Genomic DNA, 25,915 nt, shown 5'->3' with positions numbered 1-25,915 from the left:
AAACAGATGTGAGAGAGCACCATATATCCAAATCTAAACCATATTGCTTTAGATTTAAAAACAGAAGTAAAATGAACTAAAGACATTATTCTGAAACTATCCAAACATCTTCTCAGCTAACTTCTTTAAAATTAAAGGATTAGAGACTGGCTTCTAATTCAAGGAATAGTAGACTACAGAGACCCTATTTCTTGAACAGGGATCACTTGTTAACAATGTGCAAATCTCAACAAGGATGTTTACCAACTGTCTTCAAGAGTGGAGATGCCAGTTGAAATAAATAAGATAGACAAGGCTCTAACCTACAAGATGGTTAGAATTACTGCCACTTCTTCCAATGAGAATTGCCTGAAACAATTAGGACAAGATCCTGTTTCAGAGTTTTCCATGAAAGACTTTATAGATTCTGTAATCAAAGTGGAGGAAAAGTGTGTAAAATCTGACTGAACATAGCAGCAAAGAAAGTGATAAATAATTCCTAGAGAAGAATGGAATGGATATCTACTTGGATATGAATCTAGATTTATAAGACTGTGGAGGTCCACCGGATAGTTCTTGCTCCATATGTGAAGAGAATGTTATTTGTTCCACAATGGCCCTACAGTATTCCAAGAAAAATACTGCCAATATATGATGATCTCTATAGGAATAAGTTGTCTCCAGCGTGCTCAAGTCTCCATTACCTATTTTACCTCTTGCAACTTATCTAAGTAGTCAGATGATCTATAAGGAGTTGATAAGTGTACTCTACCATTAATGATTTCTTCCACAAATTTAACAAAATTCTGGGGTTTCACAATTGTCAAAATAAGATGAAAACCTTCTCAAGCTGATCAAGATTTACATTCCATTGCTTTTGTAGTAGAAGGGGCTCCCTTAACCAGGTACTGAGTAAGATAAGTCACAACCTGATCAATCTATATTCCCACATTACCAAACCTCAAGGAAGAAATATATGCTCCCCTATGTGTGAAAGCCCTTCAAAAAGTCCTAAATAGACTTTCCCATTATGAGTCTGTCCAATTGGTAAGTTTATCCAGACAAACCCTTCTGAAGATTGATTGCTTTCATAGACTCATCTTTCTGGTATAAAGGATAAATTCTTCTGTATTGTACACAAACTTTCATCTTCTGCCAGAGAAGCTATAATATAAATCATATAAGCAAACAATTGCTTCCCGAAACCATTTAACACTGAATATTCTGAATCCTTTTATCTTTCTCAGATTATTATACTTTTTTAAAATTAGACAATATTTTTGCATAATATTACTATTTCAGATTCCACACAGACAAAGATGTAACTCATTATGAGTGGATTTTTTCTTCTCCCTTTGCCTCAGTGCTGAGATGGGGGAAGGAGAATATGAAGATCTCTGAGTTCCTGTTCAACCTTATGATTCTATGTTTTATAAGCATTTTCATTAATCAGTTGAATCATTTCAATTTAATTGCTTTTCTTTAACTGTTTTCCTCATGTAATTTCAGCCAATGTGCAAACGAATAGATTCTTTATTCATAGTCAGTAATCAACCATTTAAAATACCCTACAAAAACTACAAAATGCAAAACAGCAGTCCATAGTTACCAATACAATGATAAAACAGTAAAACAAAGAAAAGAATGCATCATACCCGTAGAGGAAACAAAATTAACTTTATTATTTGTTCCAACTTCTACATATCGCTACAATTCTTTTTTTATTGCAGTAGTCTCATGGGACCAAACTTCTACAACAGGCATGGCCATGTATGCAAGGCATCCATTGGATATATGATTGGCTACACTATGATATAACTGGTTATAAGCAGCCATGGACTATGAGCAGCAAAGGAAGCAGAATCCGGTAATAAAAATATGGTGGATGTGTTGACAAAATTTATCTTTCTTTCTCTCTTGGGAAATGATGTGATCTGGACAATAATGCCAGCATTAAATACTGTAAATGTACTCCTGGAAGAGGAGAAGCTGTTTCACTTAAAAACTGCAAATGGAGGTTTGTATCTGGAAAAATGTAATGATGTATGCAGTACTGATGTTCAAAGACGTTCACACAGAATCTAACAGCAATTTGAAAGGCAAGGAAAAAACACAGTGCTAAACTTTCCCAGGAGAATAATCGGTAATTGAAATCAAAGATCAAAAATAATGAATAGCATTAATAGTCAACAATGTTCAGGGGAAGAAAAGAGAAGGAAGAGGAGGGAGGAAGAGGAGTTCTATTTCAGGCCAAATTTAATTTGCCAAGAACTATTACAGGAACTTTCTGTTTCCAGTGATCCCCGTGCATGCAAAGACCAGCTGGCTGGCGTGCATGCACATGCCAGAACCCAGAAGAGCAACGGGCAACAGCTGGCATGCCCAGAGAGATGGCTCTGCACGCCACTTCCGGCACATGTGCCATAGGTTCACCATTACAGATGTAGTAGAGGAATAACATCTTTTAAAATAATATTTTCCCAAAGAAGAATTAATCTGAGGAACCATCTCTCTCCCATTGGTCCTCCCATTGGAGATGGTCCTTCCAACTCTCCTGTGAGACTTGTTTTTTAATGTCAGCCCTACAAGGCAGACCAGACTAAGAAAAAAACTCCATGGAAGACTAAAGATGTTTCAAGGGTGATCGTGCACTTTCTACTTCTCTCTCTTTTTTAACTACATGAATTGAGAAGTGGTCTGAAATGTTTGTGCATACATTATATTGGACTTAATCTATGTTCTGTCAGGCACAAGTAACCAGGAACAGGAGTTAGGTTCAAAGCACTAGAAGTTTACTACATACTACCTATACACAAAAATCTGATCTGCCAATGGTCAAAGCAAATTGGCACTAGATAAAAGTCAACAGAATTTATGAGGGGGATGGACGTGTCTCTTGTGGCTGCATAAGAATTCCAAACTTATGACATGTTTGGCCCCACCTTTGGGCTCTTCCTACATGTTCATCTCTTTCTTCCTCAAGTCCATCCTTTTTACATTTAGAATAAAATTTAATTATCAAAAGTGGGCAATTTATTTATTACTTGGTTGTTGGTTTTACTTGTATGTTGATTTTAAATTATATAAAGTAATTAAATTAATTCATTTATCATTTTAAGATGTTTCAATGTCATGAAATTGGAGAAATTCTAGCTTTACCTCAGTTTCAGAAAAAAAAAAAATCCACTACTTTTTACACCAGCAAAACATATACTAGCATTTATTTTTTTTGGCCAAGTGAATATGTGCTGTCTACAACAACTTTTGAAAAGCTATTTACCGCTACTTATGCCACTTTCTGTTGCTAGGCAACACAGGGCTATTGATCTTAAAAGTAGGATTCTGGGTTCCATTTCAGTTCATTTTGTGGAGAAGGTGATTAAATGTAGCTACATCTACCTACAGTGCTACTTAATCATCCTAAGTACCACTTACAGTGGTACTTAATCATGATTCAGTTTTTCTTTCAAGAGCAAAACAATAAATATCTATCTGGAGTGAAGCAGAAATATTAGGTTCTGCTTCAGAATTTTTTTCTGAGCCATTACTATTCATTGCACACTAATGTGTACCTTCAAATGAAAACAAAAATAATTGGTTTTTTAGAAAAAGTAAAATCCTACAACATCTAAAACAAAATTGTAACATTCCAAATGGATCCTATAATAATCTTTCATACAATCTGTTATGATTTACCTGTTAACATCAGTAGCAACCTAAGAATTGAAAGAACCTACAGAATACTGTATAATCAAAGATCCATCTAGTCCAGCTTCTCTGACAGGAAGCTGACAAGCCTCGAAAGGCAGGCGATAGCCTTCTTTCATTGTCATCTCTACCAGCTGGCATTTAAAGCATCCTTCTGCTGATTCAGGAGAATGCAGTCATCAAGATTGAAAACCAGAGAAAAGTTTCTGCAGACCTCTTCAAGTTCAAGTTAATCAAACATCTGATGTAATAAATGCCATACGTTCTAAGTTTAATGGATAACCTGATACTCTGGGAGAGAAAGAACATCTTCTGTCTGCCCATGTTTTCCATATATCATAGAAAATGGTTTTATATATTTCTATCATGTCCAAAAGATCCCAGTACTGTAACCTTTTCTTATTGGGGAACTATTTTAACTCACTAATAATTTGGCCCTTCTTTTCTCATCTCATTCTGACTTCCATGTCATTTCCAAGTGGCAGTCCAGTTCTGCCTCAAATCTTGGGCAGAATTTTTGCTTGTTTTTCAAGCATAAAAATCACCTGTTGTCTCTGTTTCAACCAGATTTCAGTTCATGACAACGTTGCTCTCTGATTTCTTGCCTAGTGAAATATCTCTGTCAACTCATAAAATATTTCTGTGGTCTTTTAGAGTTGCCAACAGAAAGGGAGGGGGAAGCAGTGAGCAGCTTCCATTCCATAAATGTTTCAAAGATAGTTTCTAGGTGATCGAGGTTTCTGCTGCGCAAAATTCTAACTGGAGAGTATAATTGATGACTCATGGCTATGGATGTGTCCCATTGGAGAATATGAATTATGATACACCCAGGGGGTGGGGGAAGACCAGGGTCAAGGATGACAATGAATTATGTGTCTCAGAGTCAGCTATACCTAGGCAGCGCAGGCATGTTTACTCCTAATAAATCTTCTTTATGTTTGAAAATCCAGCTAGAGACTTGTTATTTAAATGGGGGTAACTACGGGAGCCCTGACAATCTCGTTATTAATCCTTTGGTTGATTTTTTAAAAAAAATTACTTTCCACCTGAATTTCACTTTGACCAGCCCGGAGAGCGAAAGTACATACCTAGAATCAACATTATTTTGGGAACTGATGTTCTATATCCAAAGATATCCAATGGATAAGTCTGTCCCATATGAATATTTTAGTTTATTAAACTCTATGTCTTTTGACACTGAAAATGTATAGATTTTTCATAGAAATCACCTGGACAATACCAAGAAGGAGTTTTAATTTGTTATTCCTCTATGTAGAATTATTGCTGATATTTCCTGAAATAATTGTTTCATCTGCTCTCAAAAATTTCATGCTGCTGCAACAAAAGTACCACACACCTTACATCAAGACAGTATAAACTGAGGGAATCCTACTGGAAAATAGAGGTTGATTTAATTTAGGAGTGTCTTTTAGCCAACTAGATCTATTTCTATCACAACATCCACAATCAAGTGCCTTTACATTTTTCTCAAACCTGAATTTAATCAAATTAGGAATGCATTAGTTGAATTTAGAAATGATAATCTCAGTATCACAAAAGACCTGTCAGGATTTCTTTAAGAATTCTTTTTATTTAGATATGGAAATTGCCCTATGGATCCATATACAGTATTTTATGTTGATTCAAATTAATAGAGAACATTCAGTAAATAATCAGTTGTACATATTATTGACTGCCTATTTTCTTGACACTCATGAGCACTTTGCTGGAGAAATCATTCCCTTTAGAGATTAACTAAAATGAAGAATTGGCATAATGTAAACAATCTGTAAAGTATATAAATGTTCTTACAAAATATGCAGAAATGTAACAATTAAAAGAAACTCATGATGACAACATAGAATACATTTAAAAATTAAGAAACTGTATCTATGAACTTTCTTTCACATAAGTCTTGATTTCTGCTTTGTGTGTGAAAAATTAATACTGAAAAGTTAGAAGCCTTGTGGGTTTTTAAAATTGAAAAGGGTATATGTGTATTTTGCAAAGAGAGTAAATACAGAAAAATGCAGTTAGCCAGCAACTATGCAAATCTCTTTAAATTACTTGCATGAGCACATAACCTTGATCTTGACTATAATTACAGCATTGCTTGATTGATTTCCTAATCCAATAGGGGAAAGGGGGCTGGTTTTATTTAAAAGCTTACAGATTCTTTCAAGCCATACTGAAATTGATTCCATAAAGAATATTCACCCTAGTGCCTGATGTATATTCATAGGATCAATATGGGGACAACTTTCTATTTACTTCAGAACATCTGTTTCCCTTCCTTCTGAATGATACTAAAGGTCAAATGAATAACTTATAATAAAGTACTTCAAACACAAAAAAATCCAGCAAAATAAGACAGCAAAACTAAATGCAAAGGAAAATTATTTGCCTTCTATAACCTTGCATAACCTTTCAAATGGTCTCACAAAAATCTTTGATGTATCATTATCTTTTGCTTGTCTCAAGCAGCAGTATACAGTAATTCAGACTTTATTGGGAGAATTGCCTGTTTCACTTTAGCACATTAAAGTCACATCTGAACTTTTATATAACCACTCATTCTCCTGCATGATATCAGATTTTATAGCAAAACAAAATCTCTCATTGGTCCACCAGAGGATTGGTGTGCAACTGCCCTGGTTTTGTTTGTTTCTACAGGCTAGTGGAAGGAAGGGCTCTCTTGTATCATATCAAAGAGACAACATTTCTGACAGTTTCTGCTTGCAGACCAGGATGAAACAACTGTGGTGTTTTCTGTTTTGCTGGGAAGAAAGTTCCTAAACTTTCATCTCAGCAAAGAAAATCAGTACCTTAAGGTCCCAAAGGTGGTTTTTTTTTCAAGAGGCAGCTAAACTTGCTTGTTTTTCTTTGAAGATGTTTCACTTCTCATCCAAGAAGCTACTTCAGCTCTGATTGGATGGTGGGGAATGGAAGGATTTATAGTCCTTGCAGACAGCTGGTCATTTGCATTCTTTTAGAGTGACATTGAGGCCACCTGTCATTTGTTTATTTGTTTCCTCAGAGTCACCTGGGGGCAAATAGGTGTGAAACCTTCTTGGAACTGTTGAAAGGACTACATTGTAGATTGAAGATAGATGATGTCATATCCCACACACTCTATTGAGAGAGAACTGTTCAGTTTTGACATAGATGGCCTCTTTCACCCATCTTTCATACCAGTTGTTGTCTCTGACCAAAATGTGACTTTGAGTGGCCTTTGTCTTTTAAATGCAGATGGACCATTGAATCTTGTCCTGATACATTTGTTCTCCTGTGTTGTACCATGAAGTGATTGCTTTGTTTCCCTAATGTACAAATCTGCACATGGCTCAATGCACATGGCTCACTGCATTGTACTGCATACAATATATTGCTTAGTTTGTGTTTGGGTATTTTATCCTTGGGATGAACAAGCTTCTGCCTTAATGTATTTTTGGTTTTGAAGTGTTGTGTCAGCTCAAGATCCTCCTGAGCTTTTCCGATATTTCTGCAATGTATGGAATGTATGGACGGTTTTGCCTCACTTATTGTTCTCTTGGAAGTATAAATCCTTCTATTCCACACCATCCAGTCAGAGTGAAAGAAGCTTCTTTGATGAGAAGCAAGACGTCTTTAAAGAAAAACAAGCAATTCTAGTTGCATCTTGAAAAAGCACCTTTGGAACAACTATGACTTGGATGACTGCGAATCTCCAGAGACACTTAGCAGCTTAGGCCAGTAATAGAAGAGCTCTAAGACTACAGTCTAATGCATGTATCCTTAAGAGTGAGAATTTCACAGAAATCATGTTAGAATTCCCATCTGATTGAAATCTATTTCATGTTTTTATTGAGTATAAATTTCTGGAATGCAAGATTTTATTGGGTGAAAATCCTGACATTATTAGAAGAAAAAGTAGATATTGTCCTTATTTTGTTAAACTTGTATCTTCCTTGTTTTCCACTGAAAAGACAGCATTGTAAATGTCAAAGTCAGGATGATGCTTATTTAGTCTGACAGCTGCAGGCACATATCATTTGATGGAGCAACAGTTTAGTTTCCCCCTCATCCTAGTTCATTAATGGCTCTGTCTTCTTTGAGAAAATTTAACCCCATTTTGATAGCAATACTGCTATAAAGTTCAGGCTATGAAAAATTAGAAGCCAGTAAAACACTATCAAAATATTATATAGCGGGGGTGTCAAACTTGCATTGTCATGGCGGAGTCACGTGACGTATCGTGACCTTTTCCCCCCTTTGGTAAACCACACATGAGCGTGGCCAGTGCCCGATGCATCCAGCCAATGGGCCACAAGTTTGACAACCATGCCATATAGCATAAGAAATGAAATAAAATGCAAAAATGTCTGCAAACATATGATCAAAATATGTATGGAATGAATACTTGTCTCTGTCCTCACTTTCCATGTATCCAACTTCCTGCAGGTGCTCTAGTACAGGGGTGTCAAACTTGCATGATCGTGATGTCACATGACGTATTGCAACTCCCCCCCTTTGCTAAACCGGGAATGGGTGTGGCCAGCATGTTATTCATCTGGGCCGCAGACTGTAAGTTTGACAGCTCTGCTCTACTAGGTCTTCAATGAGTAGTAGGTTGGATTTGATTATTTCTAAGGTCCTTTCCAACTCTATGATTCTGATTAATAAACTGAAGAATTTCAGTGGTATTTTTTTCTCCCTATTACCTGTTATCATTCATTATTTGCCAAGCAGGAAAAGAGACAAGGAATTCCATTCTTATGACACCCACTTATTGAGTCATAAGAAGTAGAAAGGCAGACAAGAAAACACTAATCTTTTAAACAGCTGCAAGATTAGATGTGATGATCAGAGAGTTTCAGCAGCAGTCTGATCTAGATGTTGTTTCTTCATAGCCTTTGGGGTAGTGAACCAATGCAAGGATGCTCTTTCAGTGGACAATAGAACAAAGGAAGAAGTCTTATTTATTCAGACTAGATTGGCTGAGTTTGTGGAACCATCTCAGACACCTCCTCGGCATAAATGAATGAGACATGACCACCATTAAGCTATTGTTGAAGGAATCATTCATCAGCCTTTTGTTGCTGTAGTTTTCAGTTTTCTTCAACTTTACCCTCAATCATGAAGTTTCATGGAAAAAGCCAGAAAAGATGTTATCCTTCCTGTGGAAATTTCCAGAGCTGCCAAATAACTTCTGTCTCTTTATGGATCAAAAGAAATTCCTAATTTCCTCTCCTTCCCCTTCCTTCATGATAATTTGATTACGAAATTGTATTAATTGTTTCCAGAGATTAATAAGCATTACCACTTTTTCATCCTGGCCCTCATCCCAAGAAACAGATCTATCTCAACATTCAGCTCTATCTGTTCTTGACTCCATGAAAACAACTATCCACCACCTTTACTTTTTCATCTATTATCAACTTTAAATTCACAAAGCATCTAAATGTTAATTTTGTTATCTTAATAGATAACATTAGATAACCTTAATTCATTTTTTCCAGTGTTTCGACTTTTAAAATAAACTGTTCTAAATTTTATTTCCTCTGGTAAAATGGTTGGTATTGCCCCCCACCCTCTCTCTCTCTCTCTCTCTCACACACACACACACACATGTACACTTCATATTTTTAGGCTAAATAACATTTTGTGAAATCTATCTAACAAAAGTTAAAAATTAATTATTTTAACAAATTAAAAGCTCAAATCCATATTCAGTTATCATCCCTCATTTTCTATCTATACTTACATTACCACACATACTTCTTAATCATACCATGGAGTATGGTATATTAATTTTCAGACATTCGTACTCTTCCATACTCTTCAAAATACTGTGAATGTGAATCTACCAGTATGTGAATCTTTCAGTATTCACAGCATTTTTTTTCAGCAACATCTTAGCATCAGCTACATACAAAGTACTCATATATTCACATTCATATTATATATTATTGTCTTACTTTTTTAGTGTTGAACTATTCACTAAGAATTTTGTTTATTTTCTTGCATGTGTTATTTTTATTCTCTACTGCTTTTATCTATTCATCAACAAGTTATTTGTTTAAAATATTCCATAATTCAAACCCAAAGCCCCTCTAAATCACCCAGAGTTCTGAGGAAGACGAGCAGTCCAGAAACATGAAATATAAATAAAATAAATTCACTATTTCATACTTTTGATAAATCAACAATTCATCTTGTGTACCATTCCTGGGCTGGGGGACCTCGCTCTGTCATTCATGCCTTAGTCACCTCCCATTTGAATTACAGGTAGTCCACAAGTTAGAGTTGGACTAACTCTAGTCCAAATTGGACCAGGATTCCTGTCACTGAGTGATGCGGTGGTAAAGCAGGATATCACATAACCACATCACTTGATGCAATCCAGGCATCAACCCCAAGACATGTAGTTGATTGACTAGGAAGCAGTGAGGGTTCCAGGTAAAGAGGATGGGAGAGGCCCTGAAAGACTGTAAGCCAGGGGTGTCAAACTTGATTTCATTGAGGGCTTCATCAGGCTTGTGTTTGACCTTAGGGGACCATCTGGGCATGGGTGTGGCCAACATCACTTGTGACAGGAGCGCCTGTGGTGGCCCAAGCACTCTGCCAGCAAAAATGGAGTACAGGAGGGCCACGAGCTCCATTTTCCCTGGCAGAGGCACCACCAGCCAGTCCTTTGCTGTTTCCAGAGCAGCCACATGGGCTGGATCCATACTTTGTACCTTGAGTTTGACACCCCTGCTGTAAGCTATCACAAGTTGAATGACAGAAGAAACAGATACGGTGACAATATGCATCCTTGCCTCAGCACTTTTCCTACTGTGAAACACTTTGCTTTTCTAAATCTGGTTCTTATAGTGGCTTGTTTACTATAAAGTTTCCTCAGAAGAATAATCAGATGGTCAACAAACCCATTAGCCTTAATAGCATTCACATTCTAGCTTGAACTACACTGTCAATAAAGCAAAGGAAAGCTCTGGTATTCATGTGCTTTTTTCGTTATCCAATTTATATGAGCTCTCTAAATACAGTACATACACTGATATTTCCCATTTCTGGCCAGCAATCTTGTCCCATATCTAATGATACCAAACCACTATTACACTTTAACTTCTTCAATTTTAAACAATTTAGTGGACACTTCATCTGTACTCAATACTTCTCTCTTTGACAGCTGATAGCCTGTCAGGCATATTTCACTTCCTTGTGGATTTAGTCCTTGGATATTCTCTTTCTCTCTCTGCAAATATTTTTATTATTATATAATCACATTTCTAAATGGTATAAATATAGTTCCTTCAATCACATGTGCCTCTATTTAATCTCCTCCATGTTAACTTCAAATTAGTTCTATCTAGCTATACATTTGTGATTTCTGTTTTTTTTAATAAATTTCGATTTTCTTTTCTTGTTATATTCCTTTTTATTGATGTTCTTGACTGAGATAACCTATATAAAATGCACATGAAAAAAATGGATGGAGCTTCAATTACATCATCACAGCCATCATCCTGACTTTTTTTTAAACTATGCCTTGCAGATAACCCTATATCCTTTCTTGACCTTTTTTCTGCCTGAGACTTTTATTCTTTATTTTTCCTCTACTTCAGAACAAGGATGGCTTGTTTGAAAGTTATATATAACTTTGAACATTGTTTTTATTCGCTGTTTGGTTTTCAAGATATCTGTTATTTTTTAACCATATTATTAGTTTAGCATAAGTTAAACATTCTAAATTATGTTCCTTAAATTGATCTTGTGTTCTGGTTGTATGTTCCTCAGGTCTTACTTGGCCATCACAGTTCTCTGCTTCATTTTCTACATTTTACTCATATTTGATACCTATAATTTGTGATCCATTCCATTAGATGCACTGGAAATTTCCCAGATTATAGGTTCACCCTTCTCTTCCTTCTTCAGTTTTATAACTTGATTTCAAAGAAGTCAGTCAAGTACCTATGAATATAGCATGTGCATTTATACTGCTTGAAGCAAAAAAAAAAAAAGTACAAATAATTCTGTCTGTATAACTTTGTCACCTGAATTATGTTTTAGTTTCCTTTCTTTCTCTGACTGCATTATTCCTACCACCCATTAATGGAATACCCATTAGCACCTGTTATAATTTTGTTGGAAGAAATGTCCATCTGGATTCAGTTCCAAGTGGGAAGAAAGACACTGGAAACATGGAGAGAGCTTGGAAGGATGGTTTTAATGGTGGACCGGACCATATGGTTTGAGGTCCTGGGCAAAAATGAGCATATGGGTGAGAGTGGGAGAGAGATTTATACCCTCTATTGGGCTTTGAATTTGCTTCCTGTTCCTGTGGCAAGAAATGTATCCTGATTAGTTGTCAGACTCTCATGGGGCCATGCAGAGGTAGCTTTGTAGGTTGTCTTGAGTCCCAGGCTTGGTTGAAACTTGCTGGGTGATGTAACGAAGGGGCTTTGGGCAATTCCTATTATGGCTTAATGGCTTTGTCCTGGTTTGGATCTGAGTGAGGGCTAATTCTATCACCCTGGAGCTGAAGGTCTGTTGTGTTGTAGATAAGATGGCCCAGTCTTGTAGAAAAGCTGGCACCAAAATATCTCCTGGGCTATGTTTCTGTGTCCGTTAAGATTTCTATTTCTCTTTTAGGGGAAATATTCTGCCTTTTTAATATTTCCTAAAATATTTCACTCTTCTAGGAAAGGGGTGGGTGCTAATTTTCTACAATTTCTTATATAATTCCAAAGTTTCTGTTATGTCTGCAGTTCTTCAGAAATATTTAATGCTTTAGTGGTCATGGTAATCTCTATTTTATGGAATTCCTTCTGCAGACAAACTCATTCCTGGAATTGGTCTCAATATTACAGTAAAAATGTTTTCCCATCAGATTGTTATTTGCCATGTGTTACTAAACTTATGTATGGTTTCTGTATTGCTTCAGCAACTGGCAGCACCAAAATGAGACTGGCTAAACTCAGAAAAACAAATAGGGTCAAGCCTAACTCAAGTTTTGTTTCCTTAATTGTACAGCCACTGTTCTATTCAATAGCTGGAAAGAAAATATAATTGAAATAACATGGATGATGGAATTTAGGATTAAATTCCAAATGGCATTAAACCAAACTGTAGTATTTACCAATACCAATATTGTGATTGGTTGACCTAAGACAATCTAAAAAAGGACATGTCAACAATTACATGTCACATGTTGTAAATTTGACTAAAGTTTTAATTTGAAAAAAATTATTTAGAAGTGTACTGAATAATGGAAACTTCTTTTAACCTACTAATAGTTTAAATATTACATGCTTGTCTTTAAGAACAGGATTAAATAAGTCTTTTTTTTTAATCCACTGGCATATGGATAAAAAACCAACCCCATTCAGCGCTAAACATATTAGAATGAAAAATTATCTATGACATTGTTTTTGTCATCACTTTTCTCCTCTGCTACTAGACTGTGAACTGCTAACTAGTGGGGTTCAAAACATTTCAAATCTGAACTGTTCTGTTCAGAGTTCAAAGCAGTTATTGCAACCTGTCAGAAATAAACCCATTTTGGATAATTTGAGATATGTTCTGAATCTGAAAAAGACCCTTTTATCAACTACTGGTTGATCTCACACCATACATGTAAGTACCCGCGAAAACTTAAGAATATATATATATTCTTAAGTTTTCGTGGGTACTTACATGTATGGCATTCGGCTTTGTTCGGGTATTTTCCCACGTCATTGTAGTTGTGCTTTTAAAGTTGTAGCGACATTTCAGCAGAATCTCATCTGCCATCATCAGGCTTCTGTATAGTGTTCATCTGTGAGTCAGGCTTTTATAGTGGCTTCAGATTTAAATTTGGGGCAGCCTATTGCTGTGCCAGAATGGTTTTTTCTTCACCCTGATTGGTTGGGAGTCTTGGTCTGTGTTTATTGGTCTTGGAGTTTTCTGTGTTCTGCTTGATTGGTGTTTCTAATATCTCCTGTCTGTTTTTTGGCTCTTTTTGTCTCTTGATTGGCTGGCAACATTGTGTTACTTTATTGGAGGCCTTTAGTGCAGCTTGGCTCCGGGTAAATGGACGGCTATCATTAGTTAGGAAGCTAGGTTTCATCTGGGTGCCTGGTTGGGGTGTTTGAGCTGGAGGTGTCAGGGGAGATCTGTCTATGCCCAGGTGTTTGCCTGGCTTGTGGTGTGGAGATTTTTTTGTTTGTGAGTGCAGGCTTCCAAATGATTGACAGTCTGGTGGAATCATCTCTTCTATTCATGCTTTCAGGTCTTTTTTCAATCTCTATGGCTTCTCTGATAATTCTGTGGCTGGGGTTTTCTATAGTGGCTAGGGTTTTGGTGCCATTGAAGTTGATGCTATGACCTGTGGCTTCCATGTGTTGGACTAGTGAGGAAGTGTGTTCCAGCCTTTTGACTGCATTTTTGTGTTCATCCAGGCGGGTACTTATTCTTCTATTGGTCTGTCCAATGTATGTGGCCAGGCATGATGCACAGGGGACTTCATATATGCCTTGGTTTTCCAGGTCAGTTTTATCTTTGGGGTTTCTAAGGATGGCTGCTATTTTTCTGTCTGTTTTGAAGCAGTCTTGATGTGATGTCTGTGCAGTATCTTACTAATTTTGTCTGTAGTACCTCTTATGTAGGGCAGGACAGCTGTTCCATAGGTCTGTTCATCTTCTGGGTCTCTATTATGTCTCAGTGTGTTTTTGTGGATCAAGCCGGTGATTTTGCTTTTGTGGAAGCCGTTGGCTGTCAGTACCTTAGTCAGGGTGCATAGTTCAGTCTTAATGTGTGTCTTGTCTGCCAGGCGTTTGGTTCTAGTAATTAGTGTTTTAGCCACGGAGTTTATACACACACACACACACACACACACACACACACACACACACACACTAGACTATGCAGGGGTGGGATTCTGGACCAGTTTGAGTGAACCGGTAGTTCTGGTGAGCATTTGGCCCCACCTACCCACCCCTGCTCTTTCCTGTACTTTATTTCCTGATTTTTTAGCACAGCTGATTTGCACAGCAGAGCGATTTGCTGCACCTCAGCTGTTTTAGTTATTGGGGCTACAGTAGAAAGTAAGTAATTAAGTTGAAAATGAGCTTTTTTAAATGTAGAGCACACACACAAAGCACACTTTTGATGCATGCATGCTCACCGAACTGGTTTTACACCGGTTGAATTGCACCACTGATACTATGTCATTATACTATTTCAAGGCTCATGTTCCTGTGATCCATGGATGGACAAGCAATTCAGCCCCTAAGGTTGAAGATTATGCTTGATGATGCAGTAGAAACCACCCATGCTTATAAACATGTGCATATATCTATGCACAAGCATACTTTCTCCCTGTAGTTATCTTTCCTTGATGTACAGAGAAAGTGATACTTGTTAATATTTATTTTATTTTCTGGATATTTTTAATTCCACCTTTATTACTTTATAAGTAATTCTAGACAGTGGAATTACATAATACTCCTTCCTTCCTTCTCTAAAGTTGTGCAGATGACTTTAATGCCTAAGGCAGGACTAGAATTCATCATCTTCTGGTTTCTAAGCCAGCATCTTAACCACTTACCTACTTCCTCCTGACTTAGAAATGAAGCTATAGAATTTAATGAATGACTCTTTCCACAAAATCTGGCAATCAAAGAACTTTCCTCAAAACAAACCCAATTTTGCATATGTTTTAATTAAATCCACTAGTCAACTGTATTGTGGGAACACCAAAACTCCAGTCGCCTGCTTCATTTAGCTTATGTTACATAACCGTCCAAAAAAGAGGAAAAAAAATAGAGTTTCTTAAAAAGAAGGTCCCCCTATTAGAGCAGTTTGGCAGTACAGAACACACCTTCCAAACTTTGACTGCAGAAGCCAAATCATGCCTCTTGCTGTCTGTCAATGAGGAAAGGTCAAGTGATGTAATGAAGCATTGTTAATTCTCTCTTGATCCAAGTGCATCATGCCCTTGCTCAGAAAATGAGCATGTTTTATTTCCAACATGGTGGTGTAAAACCTAGTTATGTTTCCTGGATTATGTGTACACTTCAGACTTTCTAATCACCAAGTTTAATGGCTGCCTTAAAGCCTCCAGCATTCTTTGAAGAATGAATGAGATGATTTTGTTCCATGAATAGCAGGAATATTGCAAGGGGGAAAAACAGGTGAGAGTGGTAAGGAATTGGAATATTTAGAAATTTGATCTAGATCAAAAATGATTGTTACTGTCATGAAACCCACATGTACTAGTATAAACATGGTAAAATTGGTGCATTGTAAAGTTCATTGATAAATCAGGAGGGAGAAGACAAGTGAGACTGAAGAGGAATAGATGCCTTCAGAGTGGTGAGCTAAAGAGTCCCTGGGGACAAATATAGCCCAAAGCCATACAGTGATCAGGTATAATTTATCCCGATAGTGTCTGTCACAGCCTTTTCCTGACTACTTCTTCCTAATGAACAATGAACAATGAACAATGGGCTGCCAGATGAAGAATGTTGGCCTTCTGTGACTCTCCATAGTTTGCAAAATTTCAGGTAGGTAACATTCATCCCAGCATGACTGTCAGTTTTCATCTTCCTCATCCTCATTGCTGATGCTGACATTCTGTTTTCTCCATCTACCGCTTAGCTGAAAGCAGGTTGTTGTTCATTTAAGTTTTCAGATCATTCTTTTTCTTGCCCCTGGATTCTTCTCACATCTATTTGTAATACTTTTATACAAGACTGCTTGTTACATGTATGTATGTATGTATGTATGTATGTATGCATGTATGTATGCATGCATGTATGTATGTTATTCAGCTTTGTTTGGGTATTTTCCCACGTCATTATAGTTGTGCTTTTAAAGTTGCCAGCCAATCAAGACACAAAAAAAGCCACAAAACAGACAGGAGATATTAGAAACACCAATCAAGCAGAACACAGCAAACTTGAAGACCAATAAACACAGACCAAGACTCCCAACCAATCAGGATGAAGAAAAAACCATTCTGGCACAGCAGTAGGCTAGCCCCAAATTTAAAACTGAAACAACTGTGAAAGTCTGACTCACAGACGAACACAATACAAAAGCCTGATGATGGCAGATGAGATTCTGCCAAAAACGTTGCTACAACTTTAAAAGCACAACTATAATGACGTGGGAAAATACCCTAACAAAGCTGAATACCATACATACATACATACATACATACATACATACATACATACATACATATGGGCACAGTGAACTTATAAAGGGCAACGTATTTCTTTTAGGGTCATTCTGCCATTTTTCTGAGCATTAAAAGCGCTAGCATTCTTCGTCTCTTCAAGGACTGTTGAATCTCAAATTGTTTTCTAGGGCTCTTTGTACACAAGGCCATTCCCAAATTTTGGAGCCTGCAGATGCTCTGAAACATCCAGTTAGTTTCTTTTTCTTCTCATCTACATAATAATACTTCAAAGTTCACTTATCATTTTCTGTATACAGAATCTATGTCTTAGATTCTATCATAATTTGAAACATTATGACAGAATTTTTTTTTTTAGAGGAGGCAGATCAAAAGTAACAGAAGTCAAAAAAATACCTTCTTGAACAAAGCTGGAAATCAGATGATTTAACACAATGGACTCTTTCTAGAACTCTATAAGCAGTTGTTTCACTTGGAAGTATTTTTAAACCCAGCCTGCAACACAATTATTTATCACATTAAACTGTCCTTAAAACATCTTGCTTAGCCTACCAATCAAGCTAATAGCCATGTCACATGAGCACTGCAGCTGGAACAAATTTGAGAGCTCCAGCACCAGCTGCATTTTGAAAAACAAAACACCAAAAATTGTGTTCTGGGAGAGTGGGTGCTTTACAGCCTAATGCATAGTCAGAGTTAGTGGCAAAGCTCCCAAGGCATCCTTAGCACAGAATGTTAGAACAGCATGAGTCCACAAGATAAAATAAAAGTAGTGAAAATGAGCCATTTCCATTCAAGGGCTGTTTGTTTTCAAAAGCAGAGAGCATGTCTCATATTTCCTTTTCAGTGGGCATATATGAAATGAAAACAACTCTCTCTTCTCTCCTACTCTATCAGGCCCATCAGGAAGATCTACTAAATCAGGGCTGTCAAATTCCCAGCCCGCACCCAGTTTAGTGAAGGAGGGGGAGTCCCAATATGTCACATGACACTACCATGATGTGAGTTTGACACCCCTGTACTAAACCATAGTTCTATAATAAATCTCTAAAGTCCTTTAAAGAAAAAAATCTTCACGTTTTATTTTAATTTTTAGAATGGTAGAGGGAAGAAGGACTGGGCTTGAAGGACAAGAGGAAGAGTTACCACCAAGGAAATGGTCAGTTAAAAGGGGCTTGAGTTCAGGCAAAGGAAACAACTTGAAAAAGCCTCTCAAACCACATCCTCCCTAGTTCACATGAAGATTAAGTAAAGGAGAATAGAGCCAATTCAGACTTGTAAGATTGTATTATTGTAGCTGATATAATAAAATAGTCCTGTTCTAAATGGTTTTGGTTTCTTACAAATGGTTACAGTTGTACATAGAGTCCAAAGAGCCTTGGTTCTTGTCCTACTTGGCAATGAAATTAGGTGGAGTTAGTCACTTACTCTTCTTTAATCTACCTATACAGATTTGTTGTACACTGTAAAGACAGAAAACTACTGCATATGCAGCTTTGAGCTCTCAAAGGAAACAGATATAACAAAAACATCATTCAAAATATTGAGATGAGAAAAATATAGATATGAGAAGCAGTATATAAAAAAGAAAGCAAGCTGTGGAGACAAAACTCAAAAACACACCAACAATTGGAGATGATCCAGCTGCTGTTTAAGTAAAGTTAGTAACTTACATTGTGTCACTTTTGTCCTGGTATTAAGAGTGAAGAGTGCCAAGCACTGGTCAACCAAGTCTTTATATAGGGTTACAGAGACTGAAGAGGTACATATGTATATATTTGACCATGGATAGTAAATTGTTTTGCAAATAGCAAGTATGGAAAGACATACACAGCACATCTATATATTCAGAAAAAATACATTCTATAATCAGAGTTTTTAGATTTTGAGAAGCATGAATGCCAATAAGCCTGATTGTTACACTAACAATTTGACCCTGTATCAGTGGTGATATTCTACCTGTTTGGCCCGGTTCTGCCAAGACAGTAGCAGTGATGAACAGTGGAGACCGAACCAGTTCTCTCTGCTGCTCTGCTGTTTGGTCCACCCACCTGCCCGGGCTTCCATACTCACCTTTATTCTCTGCCTTTGAAGTGTAGCTGCTTTGCACAGCACAGCAGAGTGCCATGCGGCAGCTGCTGAAATGACCGGGAGAGTGCAGGCTTGCAGGAGGTGAGTTGGAATACCTCTGCGCCTGTGCAAATGCCTCTGTGCCTGTGTAAAGTGCATGTTTGGCATGCATGTGCCTGCAAAGTGTGTACATGTGCACGAAGCCCACCCACCAAGCCTTGCCCACTGAACCAGTGATAAAAGTTTTTGGATCCCCCACAGCCCTGCATCCCCTATGTTTACTTATGGAGTAAACAGAGCCATTATCAATATAGTTGAAAAAGTTACGGTTCATGGAGACATGTATTTTGTGAATCAAAGAATATAACTCCAGAAGGATGTATGACATAAGGGAATACATATGACATTTATAGGAAAAAGTAGCTATTGTGACCAAATAGGTTAACTTTATGTAAAACAGGCAGGCAAAGGATATACATGGACCATTGATGGCCTCGGTAGGTGGCCTGCAAAACAACAGAAATTTCCTCTACATAAATTGTTTAGCTAGTGTCTTTGAGATAATATCATCTGAATTAGTTATAGAATTCTGAATGGAGTCAGACACAGCTTATACAATACCTCCAGACACACACAAATTTTAATTTGAGCTTTTTGTCCTCATACTTTTTAATGAAGTTTTCAAGTTCATTGACAGTCTGTTGGAAAACTGAGGTACTTAGACCTTTGCTCTCAATCTGTAGCATAGTTATCCTCTGTGCTAGATATCTGTATGAAATCTCTCATCAACAGCTGTTTTTTATTTACTATCCTCAAATATTTGTGTCACTTCCACACTTTATTTGAAAATGTAGATATCTTTTCATGTCCTCATCACAGTCAGCCCCCTCCATGTGTCCTGAACGTAGACATCTGGACCGCAAAAACTTACCTTTCTCAGAGTTAGACTGTAGACTCTTAATCTACAAATAAAATGAAAATTTTAACATTCATTTCACAGTGGCATAAACACTTTATCTGCTTTATGTTTAAGAGATTAATTGACTGCCTAGGTTTTTCAAGAAAAGCTCATAATTCATTGTCAAGTATCTTATTGTTTCTTAAGCAAATTTCATAGGCTTCCTTTCATTCTCTCTCAGCAGGCAAATAGGGTTTTCAGGAAAATACATTCCATATTACAGACAGCAAGTGTAGTAACTCATAGTGTGGAGCAGCACCTGCAGTGACTATATTGACTATTCACTCATAAATTTATAAAAGGATATAGAAGTATTAAAATATTTCTTTTCAATACCATCATTAGTGGGTTTTAGTTCAAATGCTGGGCTTCTGAGCAACTAAATTTTCTTCCAGCTCTTCCCTTCCAGCTCTGACCAAATATCTGTATTTAAATATTCTTTAACTCCACACTCTTTTACATCCCAACTATTCTTCTGTTGAGTTAAATGTTGCAATTTAAAACCGGTTTATAAATTAGCCAAACTGAAACACTTTCATGTTATCCATAAATTTCTCATGGAGATGGATATAAAATTGTATGCCATGAGTGCAAAATGCCTTGATAACTGCAGCAAATACTGTGAAATAAAATACCAATAAAATATTGATAATGTTCTTCACCCTCCAAATTATATTTTTATTTAACTATGTAGTATAACATACAACTAATCTTTGAGTCACATACAACTCTGTGACTCAAATAATCCATTTATACTCTGAATTGCAACATAGTGGAAGATCACAACTGCTCATCAAAGGTGTGAATTTCAATTTACCTCCTTATTGAGCCTCCTACCTGGTTATATCAATTCAAGTTATATGGCAACACTGTGGATGGCCCAACACTGCAAACATTTCTTTTTGAGCCTGCTAAAATGTCACCTGGGCCTTTTCGTTCCCTCCGTGCTCTTCGTTCTCTCAGCAGAAGAACACAGGAGTTTAACTGCTGCCCATCTTTGTCCTGAGTTCTCTGGCTTGCAATACAAATCAGTGGAACTGACGAGTGTCCAGCAGTACCCAGCTGTCTCCATAGAAACCAGAAGGAGGTCTCGCTTTCTGCTACTTTCAATGCTTCCATTTTGTTCCAAGGCAAAAGGCTGGTATGGCACATACATTTTGCTCTTTGTCTTTAAATATGGCATAGATAAAACTTCAGCCAAGTTGCATCTGCAGTTCCAAAGCAATTGCATTTGAGTGGCTTTAAAATTCTTAAACCTCCTTTCAGCTGAGCTCTTGAAAGTGGTTACAGAATAATCACCCATATTTTTCACAGCAGTTCTCGGTTATTATAAGCACTCAAAACCTGGGGGGGAAATGTCAAAATTAGGTTTTACAGGTGAGAAATTCCAAGTGGAAACTGTTTTGCCACACAATAGCTTTCAACAGGACTCCACTGACTTTTGTGCAGAAAGAAAAAAAGGCTAACTGTTCAAAATCTTTGGACATATTTTCCTCTCCTTGTAGTCTGCCATTTGCAAGCTAATCATACTAATGTCATCAAAGTCTTTCAAAGCTGGCTGAACTCCCCAATCAGATCAGCAGCTGTCATTTCTATTTGTTCAAATGTCAGGCATTAGTTTAGTAGCTCCATAGAGGGAGGCTGATTTTTCAAAGATGTTGGAACACCATGTTCTTCTTGTCCAGAAATTAGTTCCTCCATTTGCTCTTGCCGATTTGTCTAAACCAGCCAGCTCCATTTTTGCTGTTTAGCTCTAACCAAGAGAAGCAAAACCTTGTTTTTCCATACCCAACAATCACAGGGTACCATGCTGGGAGTCAAATTACAACAAGGGGGAAGACTTTAAAAAAATAATAAGTAGAACCATACCAAAAATTATTATTTTTTATTTTATTAAATACGTATTAAAGTATAGGACACAGTGCAACTGTCCTGGCATTATCTCTACCATACACATTGAGGTATAAAACAAATAATATATATATTCCTCCTGTGTTGTCAGTTTTGAACAATTATTCTATCCAGTATATTCCTTTACAACATAAAACTTCATACATTGCTAATTTTATTACAATTGTTCTGTCAACTATATTCATTTATATTTACATACAATATCAAAGTTCAGTTCTGCAAATCCTAATTATTTTCTGTTCCGACTCCCACCTCTCTGTTTTAACCATTGATAAAATCTATTCCAAATCTCGTGATACTCTGTCTCTCCTTTATCTTTCAGTTCTAAGGTCAGCCTATCCATTTCTGCACAACCAATATTTTGTGTATTATCTCTCTTTCTGAAGAGATGTTTCCATTTTGCCATTATTGGGCATAAGCTATTTGCACTGCTGTTGTGATATGTAAAATTAAATATATCGAACCTTTGCTATATTTCTCTTTTATCATTCCTAATAAGAACAACTCAGGTTTAAATTCTAAATTTTGTCCAACTATTTCTTCTAGCCACATCTGTATCCGTCACCAAAAATCCTTAGCTTTTTTACATGACCACCACATGTGGTAATACATGCCAAATACATGATTACATTTCCAACATCTCAGTGAGATATTACTAGACATTTTCATCAATCATGCTGGGGGAAGATGCCATCTGTAAAACATTTTATGTAAAAATTCCCTGTATAATGTGGTCAACATTAATTTCCTATTTCTTTTCCACAATTTCTGCCATTTTTCCAATTCATTCAAAAATTAAATTTGTAAATGCATTCAGAATGCTACATACTTTATATGTTTAACTTTCTCACTTGTATTAGAAATACACTTTTCTAGCAACTTTTGATGGCCCTGCAGGATTTGTATTGAATAATATAATCCTAAGGCAATAGGACTCCTCTGCTCCAGCCTGAGGATTGTGTTAAATGATACATCGAACCACCAGCTGCACTGCATAGACCAATTCTATACATTTAAGGTGTCTTACATAATCAGAAAATTGGGTTAATTGAGAAAACTATGGTTAAGTTAGCTAATGGATATTTCTTGCCAAGCAAGCAGGAAGTAAAACTCAAGGTAAATGCCAAGTTTAAACTGAATGCTTTGACAAAGACATATGTTTAGGTGCAATAAAAAATAGAAGGGGTACCTATTTGGTGACTGAACAACCTGGACAGATACACCTAGATAAACAGTCCTATCCTTGAGAAAGCTCTACAGAACAAGAGTTATCTCTACATGGACAAAGGTCAAAAACAACTTGAATTCCTATCCATGAATACAGGTAGAGTTCCTTCCATAATCTACCTTTTAACTAACCACTAGCACCACTTACTTTGATTAACAATCCATTCATTTTCCTTCATCTAGCCTATTATTGATATCACACCGTTTTGAAATTTGAAATTTGATGAAAAATGCTCACTAACATAAAAATAAATCCTGATCATTTATAGCCATTTCCTTTACTCTTTGTTGCAAAATATACTCTACAATTCTTATTTATTGTTGACCCTGCTGCATCCTTATGTCTTACAGCAATTATTTTTCAATAGGCAAATTTCAGGTAAGAAAACAGTCTGAAGTCACTCATTTGTCACAGGGCTTGTCTGGGAGCAAGCACTGAGGAAAAACTTTTTTTCCTGTTTTTTTTTTTTTTTACCATTCCACTTTGAATGCTGTATTACTACAAAAACAATCCATTTAGCAACAGTGAACACTCAGCACTGTAGAAGAAGGATTGGGAAGCACAGGATAACATGATAATTTTCTTCTAGTGCTTGATAGGATGTCACAGAGAAGATGGGATTGACTTATTCTCTATCAGAGAACAGAACCAGAAGTAATTGATGGAAGCTTGTTAAAGAGAGATCCAGCCAAGGAGGAGAAATTTTCTGACAATGAGAACAATTAATCAATGGAATAGCTTGACACACCACCACCACCTGGAGTTGTGAGTGTTCCATCCCTTGAAGTTTTCAAAAATTGACCAGACACCCAGTTGACCAGGATGGTATAAGGTCTCTTGCTCAACTAGGGGATTGGACTAGAAGACCTCCGAGTTCCCTTCTAGCCTATGATTCTATGGTCTATGAAGAGGTTGTAGGGTAGAAAAACAAAGCAAAGCATAAAGAAAAGAACAATCAAATAGATATCAGCATACACACTGCATTTCTGTTAAAAACACAGTGAATGAGGCATAGATGTGCAAACATACTGGATTAGTCAGAACTGACTGCTCAGAGATTAAAGTAAAATACACTTGGTATTTTCAACAGACAACACAGATTTTGGCTTAGCATTACAGACAGCAATTCTGGCTGGCTTCCATATACAAGTCCACTGGCAAATACAGGGAGCGTATCATATTAGAAAGAGCAGCAGGAACAAAGACTTTTATTCAATGACACCAACCCCAAATTTTCCCTCAATTTACAGGCAAAATATAGCAGGCACATTTTGTATAGAATTTTGAAAGAGAAAAGAAACAGCACAAAAATTTATTTCTGTAACTACTTTGATTACATAAAGGTGTCAAGTCATCCAGAGGATCCACAAAGCAAAAAATTGTTCTGGATTACCCAGCATAAATGACCTGGAGACATTTCTATGAAAGGTGCAGGGTGTGACTGACTTCCAAGAATTGCGGTCCAAGTGGCAAGACTGGTTGGAACCAGTGGTCAGGCAGATTGAACATGGGAATCACAACTTTTAACCAGTATGCCTAAGATAATATACTGGATCATTTTCAGTAAGGTTTCAGACCCTGGATATGGGACTCAAACAGCACTGATCATATTTTTGGATAACCTCTGAAGCCGGATGGAGTTAGTGCATCTCAGTGATGCTATCTACCATTGCGCCTTTCTGGATCAGCTGCTGGAGGTTGGAGGTGCATGGCAATGAATTGTGCTGGTTTTTCTCCTTCTTTCAGGTTCAGTTCCAACCCATATAGATAAGCTCAGAAACTGCATCAGTTGCTAATATGCTTCTAGTTTTACTTCAAGCACTGGTAATGACATATAAACCTTATATGACATGGGACCAGATTACTTGAGGGATTGCCTCTCTCCTGCTACATCTACCTGTCCCTATCAGGTCTGGCAGAGACATATTACAAGTCTGCTCTATTAAGGAGTGTCATTCTTATGAAATCCAAGAAGAATTTCTTTTCTGTCATGATGCCTGCCCTTTATATATCATCACTCTGGAGATTAGATTGGCCCAACTCTTCCGGCCTTTTGAGAAATTCTGAAAAGACTGTAACTCTGCCTTTGTTTATTTTATGGTTTTTAATTTAATTTTAAATATGGCTTTATTTAATTCACTTTTACTTAGCTATTGGATTGATACACTGGTCATCTGAGTTTGCAGATAAAAAACTATAAAATCCATTCAAAAGAAAGTTTAAAAGTCAGGATTAAAAAGATGAAGGGAACACCCTGAAGCCACCAACCATTGTTGGAGCGATATCTGATTCCAATTGACAGAGCTAGGTCTTAATACTCTTCTGCAAGGCCATGTTTTTAAACTGTTGTGAGCCTCAAGAGCCACATCTATGAGATGGGCAGCTATATAAATTAAATACAGAAATAGAACACTTTTAAGTGTAGATAAATTTGCAAACTTTCTTATCTTACACACTTTTTGTGTATGCTGTCAAGGAATAAGCCATCCAGTTATCCAACATGTTGAATTGTTTAGAGGAGGACTTTTTTTGTGAACAAGTCTTAATATATTGAATTCTACAAGGATTTAATAGATAGTTTCATATTTATGGTTCTGGAAGAAGATTTAAAAAGGAAGAAGTACATTTTTTTACTCACTAAACAATGACATCATTGAATGCTTTAAGGTATATGTTGTTTGCCAAAGGGTTTTGTTTTATTTTTTAAATTAGGACATCTTTCTTTGTCAGATGAAAACAGCATCAAGAAATTTTGGCTCCAAGAAGCTTAATGTCTCTTTTGCCAATCTTCATTTTTTTAAACAGGCCTGTTCAGTCCAGTTGCTAGGAAACATATTTGCTTCATATGATCTCTGTTCTTCACAGACTTCAAGGGCAAAATTTTGCTGACAAGAAT

General features: G+C 36.8%; 1 protein-coding gene across 2 annotated transcripts in view; it reads left to right on the top strand.

Moving 5' to 3' along the window:
• CNBP (CCHC-type zinc finger nucleic acid binding protein) overlaps window positions 1–25,915 on the top strand; it is a 549,700-nt gene that overhangs the window by 10,271 nt on the left and 513,514 nt on the right. The window lies entirely within an intron of this gene.

Source organism: Pseudonaja textilis, chromosome 2 (assembly GCF_049901715.1).
Source record: "Pseudonaja textilis isolate UNSWEBS1 chromosome 2, rPseTex1.2, whole genome shotgun sequence".
Lineage (NCBI taxonomy): Eukaryota > Metazoa > Chordata > Lepidosauria > Squamata > Elapidae > Pseudonaja > Pseudonaja textilis.
This window is presented reverse-complemented; position numbering and strand designations above follow the sequence as displayed.